At 46.4% G+C, this 10,467-nt stretch overlaps 1 protein-coding gene across 3 annotated transcripts in view; it reads right to left on the bottom strand.

Annotated features, from left to right (window-relative positions):
• Positions 1 to 264: 264 nt before the first annotated feature.
• The window catches only part of LOC308556607 (uncharacterized protein), a 32,347-nt gene continuing 22,144 nt past the window's right edge, over positions 265 to 10,467 (bottom strand). For all 3 annotated transcript variants that reach the window (XR_013998734.1, XR_013998735.1, XM_081136011.1), the window contains one exon: positions 265 to 614. The gene's annotated coding sequence lies outside the window, so the exon portion shown is untranslated. The remainder of the gene's footprint in view (positions 615 to 10,467) is intronic.

Genomic DNA, 10,467 nt, shown 5'->3' with positions numbered 1-10,467 from the left:
ACCTCTGTACATTCCTTTCTGGAAAGAAACCTGGCATCCTACGACCATTAGAAGAAGGGGGACCAGCTGGGTTAGTTCATCCAAATGTGTATCAGTCCCAAGACCCCCAGCAGGCCAGCCCTGCTTCGGGACAGCCTATCACCCTTCAGTGCCAGATGGGTAGGGGACAGGGGGATACATCACACTACCCAAAGTGAGGAGAAGACCCAATAACACGGGACATTCAACACTTACCCCTCCTTATATTAGTAGCACATCCATCACTGTGTTTGTAAGGCAAAAAAGACATTTATTGAGAGCACAGTAGGGTGTCAAACCACATCACAGGCTCCTCACAACAACCCTGTGAGGTAGGTGGAGAGCCCCTTTCCCAGACGCGGACGTCGAAGGCGCAGCTGGTCCCCTAAGTCTCAGGGTTCGAGTAGGGTGAGCAAGGGTCAAGCCCACATGTCTGGCCCTCAGCTCAGTGAAGTCCATCAGCAAAGAGTGGGTGGCTACTGCAGGGGAGGTTGAGGAGGGCACACTCCTCCTTGCAGGGGCAGCCCGGGTGCAGAGTCTTTGTGTCCAGCCTGTCCCGCGGTTATGTGTGCAGGGCGTCCCCGTGGCTGTGGAGGCTGAGAGAGACACAGGTGCAGATGAGGGCCACCTGCTCCCGGTCACACTGGCTAGCAAGAGTTCTCATGCACACAAGCAGGCAGGGAGCAAGAAGAGGAGGGGAGCCTGCTCTGCATAGGAGATGGACACCTGAGAGCCCCGATATCTTAGGAAAGGCTCCTAGCAGCCTTGAGGGGCAAAGGGAGCAACCAGCCACCAGCTCCTGCCTGTCTACCTAGTGCCCTTTAACCTCTGGTGTCCTGTACACCACCCACAGAGACTTCCAGAAGCACAGCCCTGGTCAGGGCACCCTCCTGCACCAACCACTTCTCATGGTGCTCACCTCACTAAACAGAATCTAGAAATCCTGGCCTTTCTAAAGCACACCAAGCTCTCCTGTCCAACCCATTACCAATTAAAAGTGCATGTTTTCTAAAATATCAGCCTCCTCTGAGGGTTTCTAAATATTCTCCTTCGGCCTCTATTCTGGCCTCGACCCCTTCCCCGCCAAGCCTGTTAAATCTATATTTAAAAGCAAACTTTTGCCTCCCTCCCTGTTTCCCCAGAGCCTTCCAGGTGCTTCTCCCACACCCTCTGCTCCGTCCAACAGTCCCCTGGGTGGGAATCCCAGGGAGTGCAGCGCTGTGACCAGTGCTCACAGACTACAGGACAAGTGGCCAACCCCAGAGCCCCCAGGAGGGCACCTGTATGGCAGGTAACAAAGCATTTATTTACATATAAATAACCTCCCTGAAGCAGTAACCATGGCAGATAGTGTGGCTAGTTCCAGGTTACACGTGAGCAAGCTCACCCAGCCCCCTCAAACACACATATACGGACAAAGACACTGGGACAGCCTGGAACCCTGACCTTGATTCTTGGGAGCCAGCACAGGGCGTGCAGCAAGGCACAGCCACCACTCTTAGTGTCTACCTGGATCCCCTAGCTGACACCGCCATGACATACCCACCACTCAGATGGGAACGCTGAGACTTGGGCTGGTTCGAGTAACCTGCCCAAGACCACTAGGCTGGCAATTGTGACACCAGGTCCAGAAACTAAATGGACAAGGCCTCCAGAGCCCAACCCCTCAACGTCTGCCCTGCGAGGTGGGTGATAGGTTCCCCTGCCAAGAAGATACACCCAAGCTGTCACCTTAATTTTAAACCCACAGGTTTGTCCAGCTCCAAGGTCCTGGTTTTGCCCAGGAAGTCTACCTCTTCCTCCATTGCAAGAACTAAAATGCCAAATTCTCAGTAGCACCCCCAAGACCCACACCTTGTCCCATGCTGGGATTAGTGAGCTAAAGGGGGTCCCACTGGGCCTAAGACCTGCATGGATGCTGAGGGCTGCATCCAGGGTTTGCAAAGTGCCATGTGCCTGGACACCCTGGTTCACTGATGAGCTGTTCCAAGCAGACCCCTCACGGGGCAGGATTCTTGTCATCCACAAGAGCAATCATCTCCCCAATTTTCTCTAAATAGAGCTGAGCATTAACTAATCTCGAATAGGGCAGGAATGGCTCTAAGGTCTCCTCCTGCGGCGCAGACCAAGGTGCTCTAATGACTTGAAAGCCTGCCCGTGGCCAGCGCCAGCCCTTCGACTCAGCGCCCCCGGCTCTCGCCCAAGCCTCTTGAGGACATGGGCTATGATTTCTGAGCACGCAGGGAACACAGTTTACTGATTACCAATCAACCTCATTTTGTAAGGAACAAAGTCGGACAAGACAATCAAACTTTCAACAGAACTCAGACTTGGAAGTGGCAGCTGAATAAGGGTCTCGCCTGGTGACTGACACACAAACATGGCTCCTTACAAACATGCTCAGCTCTCCTTGTGAGCTCGCCCTAGTACAGCACTAGCCGAATTTCAAATCTGTGTATTGCCCGTGAGTGAATGAAGGAAGGGATGGATGACTGGGTGGGTCACGACCACGGCCGTCCGGGGGAGGAAGCCGGAAGGTGGAAGGCAAAGGTCAAGCCTGGGACCATGCACCACCAGGCAGGGTGGCCTGGGGAGGACGTGTCCCCAGCCCTGAATCCATCACTGTGTGCGATGCAGGGGAAAGCACCGTGTGAAGGGAGCCACGGGGGTGACGGTGGCAGAAGAGATTGAGCTGGGGCTTGCTCAGGCCAGTGACCCAAGAGGAGGAAGCTACAAATACAGACATTCGCCACAGCCCATGGCACCACACACCCCACCCAAAGGAAAAGGTTTGCTTTCAGAAAAGAGGCCAAAGCACCATGTCAAGAATCGTAGTTGGAAAGCATGGGTGGATGGATGGATCAAATTAAGGTGCAAATCGCCGCTGGCCGCCCAAGCCTATCCCTGACAATGGACACCTTCACTCACCCTCCATCTTCCCTTTCATCAGGGAGTCATTCATCACTCCCTACACATTAACCCACGCTTCCATCCTCTCATCCATCAGCCAACCACTAACCCACTCAATTTGTCTTCTTCCATCCCTCCATCATCTTATCTAATCCATCAGCCAACCAAAAACCCACTCACTGCATCTTCCTCCATCCCGCCAACCTCTCCTCCATCAACTAATCATTCATTCACTCACACCTGCATCCATCCTTCCATCCTCAACCCTGTGCCAACTACTCACCCAATCACTAGATCTTCACCTATCCTATCCTTCCATCTTCTCATTAATTGGCCATACACTGGCAACTCACAACACCCTCATCCATCCAATTATCCTTTCATACATCAACCAGTCCTACATTACCTCACTACACTTTCATCTATCTTTTCATCACCTCATGCATTAGCCAACCAAAAATCCACTCCTCACGTCTTCATTCAACCTTCCATTCTCTAATCCATCAACTAGCCATTCACTTATTCACTACACCTTTCTCTATCCTTTCATCTCATCCCTCAGCCAATCAAAAACCCACTCTCTACAACTTCATCCATCAGCCAACCACTCACCCACTCATTTGCATCTTCAATCCTTCCATCCTACCAACCTCTCATCCATCAGCCAATAACTCATTCACTCACACCTTCATCCATCCTACCATCATCTTATCCATTTGCCAAATGAAACCCACTCACTACATCTTTATCCGTCTTCCAACCTCTCATCCTCTCATCCATCCGCCAGTCACTCACTGACTACACCTTCATCCATACTTCCATCTTCTATCAGCCAATGACCCACAACCACATCTTCATCCATCCCTCCAACCTCTCATGCATTAGCCAGCCACTCACCCACTACTTCACATCTTCACTCATCCTCTCATCCTTCCATCCTCTCAATTAGCCAATCACTGAGCCCTCGCTATATCTTCACCCATTCCTCTATCCTCTCATCCACCAGCCAATTATTCTCTCGATAGACATTCAACCATCCTTCCATTCTTTACTCCATCAGCCACCTACTAACCCACTCACTTCTTCCTTTCATGCATCAGCCAACCACTGACCCATTCATTCACATCTTCTTCCATCCTTCCATCTTCATCCATTAGGCAATCACTGACCACTCACTACATCATAGTCCATCCTTCCATCAGCCAATCACACAATCATTCACTACACCTTCATCTACCCTTCCACTATCTTAGCAATAAGTCAACCAAAAATCCACTCACTGTACCTTCATCATCCCTTCATCCTCTCATCAATCAGCAAACCACTCATCCAATCACTACATATTCATCCATCTATCCTTCAATCTTAACATTAGCCAAATATTGACAACTCATGACATCTACATATATCCCATTATCCTCTCATCCATCAACCAATCATACATTCCTTCACTACAACTTCATGCATCCTCTCCTCGTCTCATTGATCAGCCAACCAAACACCCAATCCCTACATCTTCAGCCATCTTTCCACCCTTTCATCCACCAATCATTAATTCACTCATCAGACCTACATCCATTTTTCGATCCTCTACGCATCAGCCGACTCCTCATCCACTCACTACATCTTCAACCATCTGTCTATCCTTCCATCCACTCATCTAATTGCCAATCACTGACAACTCACTACATCTCCATCCATCCTTTTATTCTCTCATCCTTTGGGTGTTCACTTATTCACTCACTATACCTTCATCCATCCTTCCATGGTGTTATTCCTCAGCCAACCAACATCCCACTCATTACCTATTCACCAATCCTTTCATTGTCATCCATCACCCAATTTTCATTCATTCACTCATTCATTCACCTTATACCATCCCTGTATCCTCCGGTTGATCAGCCAACCGTTTACCAACTCACTGCATGTTCATTTACCCTTCTACCCATCCATCCTCTCGCCATTAGTCATACACTGACTATTCAGTACATTTGCATCCATCTCTCCTCTCATTAACCAGCCATTCACCATTCACTCACTACACTCTCATCCATCCTTCAATTGCCTCATCCATCAGCCAACCACTGACACACACACTCTTCATCCACTCCTCCATTCTCACAGCCATCAGCCATCCAAGCACCCATTCAAACATCTTCCATCCTCTCATCTTGATTCAGTCAACCACTCACCTACCCATTCACATACTCATCCATCCCTCCATCTGCTCATCCATCAGCCAACCCATCACCCATTCACTACATCTTTACACATACTTGCATCCTCTCATCCATCAGACAAATATTCATTCACTCACTACATGTTCATCCACCCTTCCATTCTCATTTATCAGCCAGCCAATCCTCAATTCACTGTATCTTCATTCATCCTTTCATCCTATCATCAGTCAGCCAATCATTCATCCATTCACATCTTCATCCATCCATCCAACCTCTCATCCATTAGCCAATCAGTGACCACTCACTACACCTCATCCATTCCTCCACCCTGTCACCCATGAGTCAATCAATCACCTACTCCTATTTTAGTCCATCCTTCCATCCTCTCATCCACCAGTCAAGCTTTCATCCACTCGCTACATTTTTATCTCCCCTTTTATCCTCTCATCGATCAGCCAACTACTGATGCACAGTCATATCTTCATCCATCACTTCATTCTCTTATCCATCAACCAAACACTCACCTACTCAGTCACATCTTCATCCATCTTTCAATCCTCTCATCCATCAGCCAACCACTGATCAACTCATTCACATCTTCACCCATCCCTCTATTCTCTAATCCATCAGCCAGTCATTCATTCCCTCAATACACCTTCATCCATCTTTCCATCCTCTCATCCACCAGCCAACCATAGACCACTCACTACATCTTTATCCATCCTTCCATCCTTTCATCCATTAGCCAACCCAGCACCCACTCACTACATCTTCACCCGTTCCCCCATCTTCTATCCATCAGCCAGTCATTCATTCACTCACTACACTTTCATCAATCCTTCCATTCTCTCATCCATCCATCACCCACTCACCCAGTCATTCACATCTTCATACAACCTTTTATTCTTCCCTCCTCTTATCAATTAGCCAATCACTGGACACTCACTACATCTTGACCATCACTCCATCTTCTCACCCATCAGCCAATCACTCATTCACTCACTACACTTTCATCTATCCTTCCATCTCTCATCCATCAGTCAACTAATGACCCATTCATTACATCTTCATCCATCCTTCCATCCTCTCACCCATCAGCCAACCACAGACCCTGTCATTCACATCTTCATCCACCCTTCCTTCTTTTCTCTCCTTCATTAACCAATCTGAACCACTCATTACATCTTCATTCATCCTTCCATCATCTTATTTATCAGCCAACCAATCATCCACTCATTACATCTTCTTCCGTTTTTCCATCCTACCATCCAATCACTGACCACTCATTCACACCTTCATTTATACTTACATCCTCTCATTCATCAGCCAATCACTCACCCATTCACTACATCTTCCTCCACCAGCCAACTATGAACCCAGTCACATTTTCATCCATCCTTCCATTGTGTCATCCATCAGCCATCCACTCACCCACTATTCACATCTTCATCCATTCTTCCATCCTCTCACCCAATAGCCAATCAATGACCATTCACTACATCTCCCTCCCTCACTCCATCCTCTCATTCATCAGTCATTCCTTCACTCACTACACCTCCACCCATCCTTCCATCTTCTCACTCATCAGCCAACCACTCACACTCACTACATCTTCATTCATCCTTCTAACCTTCCATCCTCTCATCCATTAGGTAATCATTCGCCACTCACTACATCTTCATCAAACCATCCATACTCTAATCCATCAATTAACAAATCATCCATTCACTGTCTTCACTCAGTCCTCCATCATCTCAACCATCTGCCAAACACTCACCCACTCATTCACATCTTCATCCATCTTTCCACTTTCCATCCCTCCATCCTCTCACCCATTAGCCAATTTCTGACCATTCACTACATCTTTATCCCTCCCTCCATCCTCATTTATCAATCATTCCTCCACTCAATACACATTTGTCCATCCTCTCATCCATCAACGAATCACTCATTCACTCACAACACCTTCACCCATCCTTCCATCTCTCGTCAATCAGCCAACCACTCACCTACTCACCACATCTTCATCCTTCTAACCCTCCATCCTCTCATCCATTAGTCAATCACTCACCGCTCACTATATCTTCATCTAACCATCCACTCTATTCCATCAATTAACAAATCACCCATTCACTGTATCTTCATCCATCCTTACATCCTCTTATCTGTCTGCCAACCACTCATTCACATCTTCATCCATCCTCTTATCCATTATCCAACCACTGACCACTCACTACACCTTCATTCATCCCTCCATCCAGTTATCCATCAGCCAAACAATCAACCACTCGTATCTTCATCCATCCGTCCATCTTCTCATCCATTAGCCAACCACTGACCCACACTCACATCTTCATTAATGCTTTCATCCTCTTATCAGCTAACCACTCACCTACTCATTCACATCTTCATCCTTCCATCCTATCATTCATTTGTTAATCACTTACCACTCACTGAATCTTCATCCGTCCCTCCATCTTCTCATCCATCTGCCAACCACTGACTACTCATTCACATCTTCATTTATACTTACATCCTCTCATTCATCAGCCAATCACTCACCCACTCACTACATTCATCCATCCTTCCATCCTTTTATCCATCAGTCAACCACTCACCCACTCACTGCAACTTCATCTCCCCTTTCATCCTCTTGTCTATCAGCCAACCACCAATCACTTTTTCACTGCATTCACTACATCTGCATCCATCCTTTCATACCTCTCATCCATCAGCCCACCACTTATCTTCTCATTCAGCTCTTCTTTCATCCTTCCATCCACTCATGCAACCAGACAATATTTAGCATAGTAACATGTTGGGCTTTGAGATGCAAAGATCAAGTCAACATTCTCCTCGCCCTTAGGGGCTCAGAGTCTAGCAGGGGAAACTGACGCGCCCATGTAGCAGTGATCATTTCTGGGTGTAGGACGATAACTCGTAAGAATGAGAGAAAGTGGGTGTGCTAAGCCATTAGCTGTGACATAATTTATAACATTAAAAGGAAAGATGCTGTGCATAACAATAGTAGGTAGGTGTTGTGACTAATCAGACACAATGCATCTAGTGAGGTGGTGAAGACTGTAAGCAAGAAAATTGTTGATGACAGCGTATTAATGGAAAAAGCAGGGCGTAAAAATAGTTTATGCGGTGAGTAATGACAGTTAGGTCATTAAAAAATATATTCATTTTAAAAAAGTGAGACTTAGACAAGAATTTGAAGAGGATAAAAAAGACGGGTGATATGTCAGGTTGACGGATAACCTCCTGCTCTAGGTCATGTGCCATTTACACTGTTTACATTAGGAACTCAAGAGGTCCTTGGTTCATCTTCCCCAGAAGCCAGGCCTTCATACTCCATCCTCACAGGTGACCCACGCCCAAAGATGGGCCAAGACACCCACCTAGCCCAACATTCCTTGTTCATGCAACCTTTTGTGGGGCCCTGAGCTGAGCCCTTCTGCGTATCAAGGCCATAGATAGCACACTGCCAACAAACAGACAAGCATCTGCCCCCATGATCAACCCAAGACCAATCCAAGTGGGAAGCTGATGCCATTCCAAGGCTACAGATGGAGAAACTGAGGATGAGAGAGTTAAAGTAAAATGGCCCTCACACACCAAGCAAGGGTAATCACTCCCAAAAGCTTCCAGAGCTGGCGTCTCCCTGCCAGGTGAAGTGCATGTAACAAGTACATGACTTGCCAAGATCCATCCTTCCTGGTACCCACTTTATTTTACTGGCTAGATCACAGGAAGCCCCAAACAGGAAGGAAGATCTCTCCTACCCTTTCTTTCTCCCATTCCCTCCCTCCCTCCCTGTCACTCATCCATTCATACATTCATTTGAATCAAATCAAATTAGATTGGATTATTTTATGGACTTCAGAAGCACAGCTTTAAATTAATCATAGCCCTTGTGCATGAAGCCCTCCCTTCCCAAATCCTGTTGATTCATATATAATTTGTATTCCTCATTCCTTTCTTTTGTATTTCTCCCCAAATTTCATCTTTCTCCCTTTCTCTGACTCTTCCTTACATTTTCATTCTTATAAATTCAGGTGCACAGAAGGACGCACCAGGGTCCCACAAGCAACCTCCCCACCCCTGGTCCATGCAGCTCATTTCTCAGTCAGTCAGTCACTCATTCACTCATTCTTTCACTCGTTCATTCATTTGTCCTTTCTTTCTAATTTTGGGGGTTCTTTTACTTACTAGATCTCCTGTGAAATAATTGTATTAGTCAAAACCTCCACGTGCAAAATGAACCTCACTGGCCCATGTATTTATTTTTATTTGCAATCTTTCTTCCCTGCATTTAGTCACCTTTTACATTCAGTATTTATTCTTTTATTTATGGACCTCGATTGCGTATATTTTATTGCAGTGCTCGTTTGGGGGCCGGTATTTCCTCAATTTTTCATTTATTCTTTGAAAGGTGTAATGTATTTATCTATTTAAGGTGTATGCATGTAAACCAATTATAATCCCTGTTCAGACAACCTCTTAACTAGCCATTTATCACTTTTGTTGTTTGTTTATTACCTTTCCTTTTGCCTTTTTTGCCTTTTTTTTTTAATTCTCATTTTCCCTTGCCCTGGATATGGGATTAGATGATCTCATCCATCTTTGCGACTAATGACCCCGTTACCAACCCCAGCAGGCTTTTCTGTTTTACACACACCCACGGTACCATTCAATGGGGTTGTTTGGAGGCTTTGTTTCCTTCCCTTTTACTTAGTTTCAATTTGCCTTTTCTCATCTTTAACTCAAATGCTTTTTTTCTGGCATCTGTTCCCACTTAGGGACTGTAGGTGCCTGGAGTGACATGAGGGCCATCCCATGGGCAGCACTGCCCTGGCTGGTGCGGGTCCTGCCGTTTCTAAGGCGGCCTCACATATCTGTTCACCCTTCCTGTCACTCCTTTGCTTCAGTATTTCCGTTTTATTTTCAGACCTCAGGTGCACAGAACTGGATTAACCATAACGTGTGGTTCGCAGAGCTTCTCAGCACCTGTCCATGGGGCGACCTTTGGCTTGTTCATTTCTTGTACTGGTGCTTTGCTTTAGGGTTTATTTAACGGCATCAAGAGCCCAGTTTTCAATCAGTCATAATTTTGGGGGAGATGTTGTCTCTCTCTTCTGTTCTAGCATGGCCCTCTCTCATATATTCATGTATATTTATTCGCTTAGTGTTTTTATTGCTTATATCCATCTTGTCATAATTTTCTTGCTCCCCCACTCTCCTTGCTTTCTCTGTTGCATTACTCTATCCTTCTGAGCCTTGGTACAGAAGTGAATTCACGGAAATAATCATTCCTCACTCATCCGTTCACTCACTCATTCCCACAGCCATTCCT

This window comes from Miniopterus schreibersii (genome assembly GCF_964146895.1).
Source record: "Miniopterus schreibersii genome assembly, chromosome: 1".
In the NCBI taxonomy this organism is placed as follows: Eukaryota; Metazoa; Chordata; class Mammalia; order Chiroptera; family Miniopteridae; genus Miniopterus; species Miniopterus schreibersii.
This window is presented reverse-complemented; position numbering and strand designations above follow the sequence as displayed.